The sequence below is a fragment of the Gossypium arboreum genome, chromosome 9 (genome assembly GCF_025698485.1).
Source record: "Gossypium arboreum isolate Shixiya-1 chromosome 9, ASM2569848v2, whole genome shotgun sequence".
Lineage (NCBI taxonomy): Eukaryota > Viridiplantae > Streptophyta > Magnoliopsida > Malvales > Malvaceae > Gossypium > Gossypium arboreum.
In genome coordinates this window covers 5,580,912-5,592,232 of record NC_069078.1, presented here as the reverse complement: position 1 = coordinate 5,592,232, position 11,321 = coordinate 5,580,912, and the positions used below count along the sequence as shown (strand labels likewise).

At 36.2% G+C, this 11,321-nt stretch overlaps 2 long non-coding RNA genes across 2 annotated transcripts; both read left to right on the top strand.

Moving 5' to 3' along the window:
* The first annotated feature begins 579 nt into the window (after window positions 1–579).
* LOC128280772 (uncharacterized) lies at window positions 580–2,807 on the top strand. Its single transcript, XR_008270922.1, has 3 exons — window positions 580–805; window positions 1,722–1,763; window positions 2,659–2,807. It is a non-coding gene; the product is annotated as an uncharacterized LOC128280772 (long non-coding RNA).
* Window positions 2,808–6,510: 3,703 nt separating this feature from the next.
* On the top strand, window positions 6,511–8,715 carry LOC128280771 (uncharacterized). The gene is made up of 3 exons (XR_008270921.1): window positions 6,511–6,669; window positions 7,586–7,627; window positions 8,516–8,715. It is a non-coding gene; the product is annotated as an uncharacterized LOC128280771 (long non-coding RNA).
* Window positions 8,716–11,321: the final 2,606 nt, after the last annotated feature.

Here is an 11,321-nt window from a genome sequence, read left to right as displayed (position 1 = left end):
ATATATGTACATAAAATCGTATAAAATATATAACTATGATACTAAAGTATATACATAATATATATGAAAATGAAATATAATATTAGAAATACACGTACATAATATAGAATAAAAATATATATATATATTTGTAACGCCCCAATTTTTGGGAATCCTGTGAATGTTGGCATAGGTTTAATTATGTTAGTGGGCCTCTAGAAGGCCCAAGCTTAAGATAGAACCCGGTAATTTTAGTTAATTTTTGTTCCATAAGAAAAAGGGAGTGAAATTATGAAATAGGACCTATGTGAAATTGTTTGAAAATGCTATAGGCTAAATTGAAGTGGCCAAATAAATAGGAGTGCAAAATAGGAGGATTTGCATGACAAACCTCCCATTTTACATGAAGTGGCCAGCCATCATGTTGTTGTAGACAAAATATACACTTGATATCCATAATTTATGGTACAAATTGATACAAATTGATAATAGGTTAGGTAAATGTTCCATGATAATAGGTTAGGTAAATGTTCCATGATAATGGGTTAGGTAAATGTTTCATGATAATAGGTTAGGTAAATGTTCCATGATAATGGGTTAGGTAAATGTTTCATGATAATGGGTTAGGTAAATGTTTCATGATAAGAATTTCATGTCTTTTGTATTAAAGAATTAAATGGATGAAATATGAAGTTTTATTAAAAGGAAAAGGGGTGAAAAGAACAAAGTTTTGTCCATCTTTGTTCATCATAGCTGAAAGTTAGAGAAGAGAAAGGAGAGGAGAAAGCTCTTGAGTATTCGGTCATTAGGAGGAGGAAAATTGAAGGTAAGTTCTTAGTACCTTGCTTCTATTTTGAGGTTCATGAGTTCTTCTTGATTCTACCTTAACTCTTGAAGTATATTTTGATTTTTAGTTGTGTTGTGAGCAGTTAGTCATGAATTAAAATGAAGGAAATGGTTGTTGTTTCATGTTCTTTTGATGAAAAATGGAAGATAGGTGAAGTTGAGCCAAACAAATGAGCATACATGTGCCTTAGATGCTAAAGGGAAAAATCGGCTAACATGTTGTGCTTTAAAATGATGAAATGGAGATTATACTTAAGTAAAATCATAGATATGTGATGATTGATTGGTGATATACATGTTTAAATAACATGCATGCAAGGTATGTGTGAAAGAGTGATTTGGTAATAAATCTGCTTGGGACAGCAGCAGTAACATGACTTTGGAAAATCACCATAAATTGTGGGAGAAGAATTAGAAACTGAATAAATTATGCAATTAAAGCTTATTGAGTCTAGTTTCTAATGAAATAAATAAGAACATATTTTGAATTCTGTACAATGAGAAATTTGATTCGTAATGAAGGGTGGTCAGATTAGTCAAACAGTGAAACATAGGAAACTTTGAGAAAAATCTGGTATTGATTGGCTAAACCAAAAATTCTGAAAATTTTATGGATAGAAGATATATGAGTCTATTTTCAGGGAAAATTAACGGCACTTGATTTGGAGTTTCGTAGCTTCAGTTATAAATGATTTAGTGACTGTTGCTCAGGAAGACAACTTGCAGTGAATTTTGATTATGTGGTAAACATTGACAAAAAAATTGTTAATGAGTTGCTTATTGATTTCTTATAAGCTTACTATGATCTGTAGGTGTGGTTGGTCGAACATTGTAAGGGGTTAATACGTAGTTCACATTTGAATAGTTAGATTAACGTGTTAGTAATCCAATTGTAGGCGGTTCATGTGTGGATCTCGTCAGCATATCGTCGCAAACAGGTGTGTAACTAACACCCTCTTTCTTAGTCTGGATCGGCAAAAATCGAAAAGCCGAAATTTCGAAGACCGGTATTTTGTAGATTTGCGAGTGTGCGAATGCTCGTGAGGTAAATCGATTAATGTTTTTGGTAAACTGCAAAATTTGGATTGCAAAGTGCATGATTTCTGTGCCCTCGATATTTTTGGGCTTAATGAGCCAAAATTGGAATGATGGGCCAACAGGCCCAATTCGGTAAGAACACTCGGTACGTGATTCTGTTAGTACGTGAAAAGTATGAATATGTATGAAAAACCCTAAAATAGATAAATTACTGAAATACCTTTAAAAGTGGAAAATTTACAGTTTTACCCCTAGGAGATAAATTGCCAAAATACCCCTAGGGTTAAATTGACCTAAATGCATGTTTGACTGTTGTTATTTACTGCATGCCATGTTATTATTATCTGATGCATGGGATTGGGATATTGATGGAGGAAGTACTGAAAGTGGCTTGTCCACGTCTTGGAGGCTTTGCCTCAATTCTATCGATAACTGAGCGACAAAAGTCAAGCAATCGTGGAGTGTTAAATTGGGTGGGTTGAGCTATTCCCCACATGGAGTGTATGGCTGGTACGGGTGGAGTGTAGTGGTTGGTGGGTTGAGTAGTCTCCCCAAATGGGCTTGCATATGTTTACTGATGTTGTATGTATTTTGAAATGGGCTTATAGGCCATACTGTTATCTGAATAAGGGGCTAAGGCCCAGTTTATTGTAATCTGAAAAGGGCTCTGGCCCAGTACCACTGTTACCTGAATGGGCTTAGGCCCAATGGGCTTGAGCTGACTTGGGCTTTGAATGGGTTTTCCTTACACACTGAGTTTCCCCAAACTCACCTCTTTTATTTTCATCCACGCAGGAAATCCCCAACCATAGTGGGCTTGGAGCTGTGAGGGAATTCGGAGTGGCCACCCGTTCTGAAAGTTTGATTGTCTTCTGGTGAACTGGACATCCTTTTAATTACGTTTAAGGTTTTGGGCTTTTAAATGTAATAAGGCCGCTTATTTATTTTTGATGGTTTTATATGTTTTATTAAGATAGGTAATATTTATATTTAACTGTTGAAATTGGATAGCTTTAGTAGCGTTTTCAAAAACAAGAATTGTTTTCAAAATAACACGAAAACAAGCAAAGCTTCCGCAATGAAGATATTTTCCAAAATTAATCACTTTTCCTAAAAGGACTTAATCAAATCGGTTTCTAGAAATATACATGACGTTAAGGTATGGCAATGGTGGTTTGCATGTCTAGGATTGGATCCGAAGGGAGTTTGGTACTTAAGCAGTCCGATGGACTCACCTCCTCTTTTCCGGTTTCCTACCTGGTGCACAACTTCCATTCACTTTAACCCTTAATGAATTAATCTTTTGAACATCAAGTACGATTTTCTGGACTTAGAATGAAAATTTTTTTTTACGTTTTTGATGTGACATGCCGGATCCGGTCATAACTTCTGGGCTGGGTTTGAGGTGCTACATTTAGTGGTATCAGAGCCTAGGTTGCAACAACTCGGCTGTGGAAGGGGTTTACAAAAACAAAGATTTTTCGAAAGCGAAAATTTTATAAAGAATGCGAAAAACTTGATTTTTAAAATTTAGATCTTTAGAAGGTGGCATTCCGAATCTCCGGCTCAAGTCTGTAAGTATTCTGAATTTTTCTGAATATTTTCCTGAATTATCTGTCTGTACTGAAACCCTATTAGGACACTCTAGATAGGATGATACTGAAACCATAGGAAAATCTGATAAGAGATTGAAACTGTAGCTAGACTTCGATTCTACGAAAACAAACTCAACTCTTCTCGATTCATAAAACATCTGTAATAAACACTGGAATATTAATTGATGCATAAAAATTTGTACTTAAGATAATACGATATGAGTGCAAGAGGCCGTGGACGGGGTCGAGAAAGTGCTCGAGCGAGATCTTCGTCTTGGAGACATATACCGGCTGTGGATGCACCGGTACCACTGGCAATAGAGGTAGAGTCTCATGACCGCGGTGCCGAGGATGATGCCCTGTCACAGGCAATGCTTCGTGTTCTGGAAAGGGTTGTCAGGGCAAGTACGGGCAATGGAGTTCGGGGATCTATTTCTGAACGACTTCGGGCTAACGGAGCGGAGATCTTTAAGGGCGTGTCTGGTATAGCCCAGAATGTGGCGGAATATTGGTTGGAGGCCACAGAACGGATTATGGATGACTTGGACTGCTCTGAGGAGATTGTGAGTGGAGTATCTGTACTAAGTCCCTTGGGTCACTCGGTTAGAATAGACAAACTGTATAGGAATGTACCCTTAGAAACTCAAGGCAAGATTTTTCCTGGAGATCTGATGGAGTTACCGTTCGGAGAGTTTGACCTCATTCAGGAATGGATTGGCTTGTTAAGCATAAGGCGACTCGGATTGTGCTTCTAAGCGAATGGTGTTAAGAACTACAAAGGATGAGGAGGTTATGGTGATAGGTGAGAGAAGGGATTATTTGTCCAATGTGGTGTCGGCATTAAGAGCCGAAAAGTGGATTCGGAAAGGTTGTGAGGCCTAATTGGTATTTGTAAGTCAGTCGGAAGAGGAGGGACTGACAGTGGATAAGGTTAGGACCGTAAAGGAGTTCCAAGATGTTTTTCCGGAGGAGCTTCCAAGATTGCCTCCGAATCAAGAAGTTGAGTTTGGAATAGACTTGTTGCCTGAAATGGCGCCTGTGTCTATCGCACTATATAGGATGGCACCGAAGGAGTTAGTAGAGTTAAATGCTCAAATCCAAGAGTTGTTGGATAGGGGCTTTATTAGGCCAAGCGTGTCTTCAAGGGGAGCACCGGTACTATTCGTGAAGAAGAAGGATGGTATAATGCGGATGTGCATTGATTATCGCCAGTTGAACAAACTGACAATTAAGAATAAGTATTCACTACCAAGGATTGACGATCTGTTTGACCAGCTTAGAGGGGCTTCTGTATTTTCCAAGATCGACCTTCGATCTGGATATCATTAGTTAAGGGTCAAGGAGGCAGATATCCATAAGACAGCATTCAGGACTCGGTATAGTCATTACGAGTTTCTAGTTATGCCATTTGGACTAACGAACGCTCCTGTAGCATTTATGGATCTGATGAATCGTGTGTTCCAACCATGTTTGGATCAGTTCGTAGTCGTCTTTATTGACGATATCCTGGTATATTCTGAAACAGAAGCGAAACATGATGAGCATCTCCGTATAGTGCTGCGAGTGTTAAGAGAGAAGGAACTCTTCGCGAAGTTCAGCAAGTGTGAATTTTGGTTGAGGGAGGTAACCTTCTTAGGACATATGGTCTCTGCCGAAGGGATTAAGGTGGACCCTCGAAAGATTGAAGCAATTTTGGAGTAGAAGCCACCTAGGACGGTGTCAGAAATTTGAAGTTTCCTAGGGTTGGCAGGATACTACAGAAGGTTTGTGGAAGGTTTTTCTGTGATGGCAGCACCTCTGACAAAACACATAAGGAAAGGAGTACCGTTTGTATGGACTAAGAAACAGCAAGAAGCTTTTGAGAAGTTGAAGAAAGTTCGATCAAGCACTTGTGTTAATTCAATGAGTCTGGGAATGATTTTACTGTGTACAGTGACGCATCACACATGGGTTTGGGCTGCGTGTTAATGCAAGAGGGTAAGGTGGTTGCATATGCATCACGATAGCTTAAGCCTCATGAGGGAAACTATTTGACTCATGATTTAGAGTTGGCAGTAGTGATATTTGCACTTAAGATTTGGAGACATTACTTGTACAGAGAAAGGTGTATTATATACACTGACCATAAGAGTTTTAAGTATTTGTTGACTCAGAATGAGCTGAACCTTAGGCAAAGGAGATGGATTGAGTTGCTTAAGGATTATGACTGTTCGATCGAGTATCACCCAAGCAAGGCTAATGTGGTAGCCGATGCTCTAAGTCGTAGAGTTGTATCTGATCTGAGAGCAATGTTTGCTCGTCTGAGTCTGCATGATGATGGAAGTCTGTTGGCTGAGTTGCAAGTGAGGCCAACCTGGGTGGAACAGATTAAGGAAAAATAGTTGAACGATGAGTCTTTGGTCGCTCGTTTTCAACAAGTTAAGGAAGGGGAAACTTCTGAGTCTGGGAGCCAGAAGAGACGATGCAACAGCAATACCCTCATCTGTTTGGATTAGGTAAATTTTGAGGACGAAATTTATTTAAGGAGGGTAGAGTTGTAACGCCCCAATTTTTGGGAATCCTGTGAATGTTGGCATAGGTTTAATTATGTTAGTGGGCCTCTAGAAGGCCCAAGCTTAAGATAGAACCCGGTAATTTTAGTTAATTTTTGTTCCATAAGAAAAAGGGAGTGAAATTATGAAATAGGACCTATGTGAAAATGTTTGAAAATGCTATAGGCTAAATTGAAGTGGCCAAATAAATAGGAGTGCAAAATAGGAGGATTTGCATGACAAACCTCCCATTTTACATGAAGTGGCCAGCCATCATGTTGTTGTAGGCAAAATGTACACTTGATATCCATAATTTATGGTACAAATTGATACAAATTGATAATAGGTTAGGTAAATGTTCCATGATAATAGGTTAGGTAAATGTTCCATGATAATGGGTTAGGTAAATGTTCCATGATAATAGGTTAGGTAAATGTTCCATGATAATGGGTTAGGTAAATGTTTCATGATAATGGGTTAGGTAAATGTTTCATGATAAGAATTTCATGTCTTTTGTATTAAAGAATTAAATGGATGAAATATGAAGTTTTATTAAAAGGAAAAGGGGTGAAAAGAACAAAGTTTTGTCCATCTTTGTTCATTATAGCTGAAAGTTAGAGAAGAGAAAGGAGAGGAGAAAGCTCTTGAGTATTCGGTCATTAGGAGGAGGAAAATTGAAGGTAAGTTCTTGGTACCTTGCTTCTATTTTGAGGTTCATGAGTTCTTCTTGATTCTACCTTAACTCTTGAAGTATATTTTGATTTTTAGTTGTGTTGTGAGCATTTAGTCATGAATTAAAATGAAGGAAATGGTTGTTGTTTCATGTTCTTTTGATGAAAAATGGAAGATAGGTGAAGTTGAGCCAAACAAATGAGCATACATGTGCCTTAGATGCTAAAGGAAAAATCGGCTAACATGTTGTGCTTTAAAATGATGAAATGGAGATTATACTTAAGTAAAATCATAGATATGTGATGATTGATTGGTGATATACATGTTTAAATAACATGCATGCAAGGTATGTGTGAAAGAGTGATTTGGTAATAAATCTGCTTGGGACAGCAGCAGTAACGTGACTTTGGAAAATCACCATAAATTGTGGGAGAAGAATTAGAAACTGAATAAATTATGCAATTAAAGCTTATTGAGTCTAGTTTCTAATGAAATAAACAAGAACATATTTTGAATTCTGTACAATAAGAAATTTGATTCGTAATGAAGGGTGGTCAGATTAGTCAAACAGTGAAACATGGGAAACTTTGAGAAAAATCTGGTATTGATTGGCTAAACCAAAAATTCTGAAAATTTTATGGATAGAAGATATATGAGTCTATTTTTAGGGAAAATTAACGGTACTTGATTTGGAGTTTCGTAGCTTCAGTTATAAATGATTTAGTGACTGTTGCTTAGGAAGACAACTTGCAGTGAAATTTTGATTATGTGGTAAACATTGACAAAAAAATTGTTAATGAGTTGCTTATTGATTTCTTATAAGCTTACTATGACCTGTAGGTGTGGTTGGTCGAACATTGTAAGGGGTTAATACGTAGTTCATATTTGAATAGTTAGATTAACGTGTTAGTAATCCAATTGTAGGTGGTTCGTGTGTGGATCTCGTCAGCATATCGTCACAAACAGGTGTGTAACTAACACCCTCTTTCTTAGTCTGGATCGGCAAAAATCGAAAAGCCGAAATGCCGAAAACCGGTATTTTGTAGATTTGCGAGTGTGCGAATGCTCGTGAGGTAAATCGATTAATGTTTTTGGTAAACTGCAAAATTTGGATTGCAAAGTGCATGATTTCTGTGCCCTCGATATTTTTGGGCTTAATGGGCGAAAATTGGAATGATGGGCCAACAGGCCCAATTCGGTAAGAACACTCGGTACGTGATTCTGTTAGTACGTGAAAAGTATGAATATGTATGAAAAACCCTAAAATAGATAAATTGCTGAAATACCTTTAAAAGTGGAAAATTTACAATTTTACCCCTAGGAGATAAATTGCCGAAATACCCCTAGGGTTAAATTGACCTAAATGCATGTTTGACTGTTGTTATTTACTGCATGCCATGTTATTATTATCTGATGCATGGGATTGGGATATTGACGGAGGAAGTACTGAAAGTGGCTTGTCCACGTCTTGAGGCTTTGCCTCAATTTATTGATAACGAGCAAAGAAGGTCAAGAATCTGGGAGTGTTGGTTTGGGTGGGTTGAGCTATTCCCACATGGAGTGTATGGCTGGTACGGGTGGAGTGTAGTGGTTGGTGGGTTGAGTAGTCTCCCCAAATGGGCTTGCATATGTTTACTGATGTTGTATGTATTTTGAAATGGGCTTATGGGCCATACTGTTATCTGAATAAGGGGCTAAGGCCCAGTTTATTGTAATCTGAAAAGGGCTCTGGCCCAGTACCACTGTTACCTGAATGGGCTTAGGCCCAATGGGCTTGAGCTGACTTGGGCTTTGAATGGGTTTTCCTTACACTGAGTTTCCCCAAACTCACCCCTTTTATTTTCATCCACGCAGGAAATCCCCAACCATAGTGGGCTTGGAGCTGTGAGGGAATTCGGAGTGGCCACCCGTTCTGAAAGTTTGATTTTCTTCTGGTGAACTGGGCATCCTTTTAATTACGTTTGAGGTTTTGGGCTTTTAAATGTAATAAGGCCGCTTATTTATTTTTGATGGTTTTTATATGTTTTATTAAGATAGGTAAGATTTATATTTAACTGTTGAAATTGGATAGCTTTAGGGCGCGTTTTCAAAAACAGTAATTGTTTTCAAAATAACACGAAAACAAGCAAAGCTTCCGCAATGAAGATATTTTCCAAAATTAATCACTTTTCCTAAAAAGGACTTAATCAAATCGGTTTCCTAGAAATATACATGACGTTAAGGTATGGCAATGGTGGTTTGCATGTCTAGGATTGGATCCGAAGGGAGTTTGGTACTTAAGAAGTCCGTTGGACTCACCTCCTCTTTGCCGGTTTCCTACCTGGTGCACAACTTCCATTCACTTTAACCCTTAATGAATTAATCTTTTGAACATCAAGTACGATTTTCTGGACTTAGAATGAAATTTTTTTTTTTTACGTTTTTGATGTGACATGCCGGATCCGGTCATAACTTCTGGGTCGGGTTTGGGGTGCTACAATATTAAAGTATTTGTAATGATAAGAGTGAAAAGTGTATACATAGTAATACTAAAATACATACGTAATATATACCTACATAATATATAAAATGAACATATACAAGATACATTATAAATACTAATAACATAAAAATTATATACATTAATAGTACTACACAAATATATACATATATTTTAAAATAAATACATAATAATACTAGAATAAAATAATAAGTATAATAATAAATATAAGGATATATGAAAATAATACTATTTATAAAAATATATATACGTATAATAAAATACATATACTAATATTAATAATAAATATAATAGGAATAAAAATAAATAAAATAATAGTATATATATGATGTGGTATTAAAAGGATATATATATGTAATAGTATTCAAGAGGATATGAAAAATAAAATATACAAATAATATGGTATTAGAGGTATATACATAATATACATGAAAACATAATATAGCATTAGAAATACATATACATAATATAGAAGAAAAATATACATATAGCACATGTTTAAAGAATATACACAAGTATAAGTATATATATGTACTAAAACATATATGTAATAATATTATTTAAAGAAATACATATTAGAAATGTCTATATGTAATATGGGATTTAAAAGTATATATACATAAATAATAATAAGTAATGAATAAATATAATGAAAATAGTAAATATAAAAGTAAAAAAAAAAGAGAAAATATAATATATAAACAAAAACTAAGTATAATAATGATATAAAGAAAATAAAATAATAATATGTTAAAATAAATAATAAATATAATAATGTAAAATAGTAAAAAGTATGTCTATATGTATATAATAAAACATATAATAATAATAATAATAATAATAATAATAATAATAATAATAATAAATAACAATAAATAATAGAAAGTATAATAATAGAAAATATCAAAATTAATTAATTTAATAGTAAAGGAATGAAAATAAACTAAAAGGTCTAAAATTGAATAAAAAACAAAGTTTTGGGGTTGATTTGAAATAAAAATAAAAACAAAGGGATGAAATTATAACATGCATGCAACCTGAAGGGACCAAAAACACAATAAATCCCCTGGTCAAAACGCAGCGCAGCACGGGGACCAGAATGAACTCAGAACAAAACAACGGTGCCAAATTATAATTAAAAGAAAACTTGATTGCAACTAGTAAAAAAGCGGAAGGGCTAAAGGTGCAATTAGTCCTTCTGTAGAAAACAAGCGGATCCTCTTTGGAATGGGTCGGGAGATTGGGTCAAAGGCTCAAAACGACGTCGTTTTGGGCGTTGAAGGCCAGCCTCAAAACGACGCCGCTTTGGGGGCCTTTAAAAGTCAAAAATCCTTTAAAATTTTCATTTTATCCGGGTTTTTTAAAAAAAACAAAGGGGGAGGGGATTTTTATCTCTGGGGAAGCCCAGAAACCGGCCAAGAGGGCCACCGCGCACCGTCGTAGCTCCGTCGCCGCCGGCCACCGTCCACGGTGGTCGGAACCTCAAAAAAGGTAATTTTCTCTCCTTTTTCGTAGTTTATATATATATGTGTCTATATTTGCTTATATAAAGGAAGAAAAGAAAAAAGAAAAAAAGAGGAAAAAAAGATTTAAAGCTTAAAGGACGGAACGTCACCTCCTACTTCTCCGATTTCGATTCTTATATTATGATGTTCACTGCTTTGGTGTTTATGTCTGTCTTTGATATATGAAATCTATTGCTTGGTATTAAAATGGCTGAATCTACTGTTTTCGTGTATCAAAAATTATCCCCCCCCCTTTTACAAAGTTTTTTAATCGGCCTTTTAAAGGCTTTACAAAAAGGTCCTATTTTTGCTATTTGGTTACGTGCTTGTCTCTTTTTTTGTCTTGCAGGAGCAGTTGAACGGTGCTGCAGAGTTGGTGGCCATGGCAGACGGCAGAAGGCTGAAGACCCTAGGTGCGGCGCACCTAGGGTTTGGTTGCTGATTTGATTGGGATGGGCTAGGGTTTGGTGGTATTTGGCTGTTAGTTGATGGGTTTGGGTTGTGGGTTAGGCTGGGGTTTGGGTTTCTGTTGGGTTAATAGGGTGTTGGTTGTTAAATTTTAGGTGGGTCAAAATTGGGTAGTGGTTATTTAGTTTGGTTGGGTATTGGGTTTAGTGTAAATGGGTCATGGGGCAAAATTGGGCTATAACAAGTT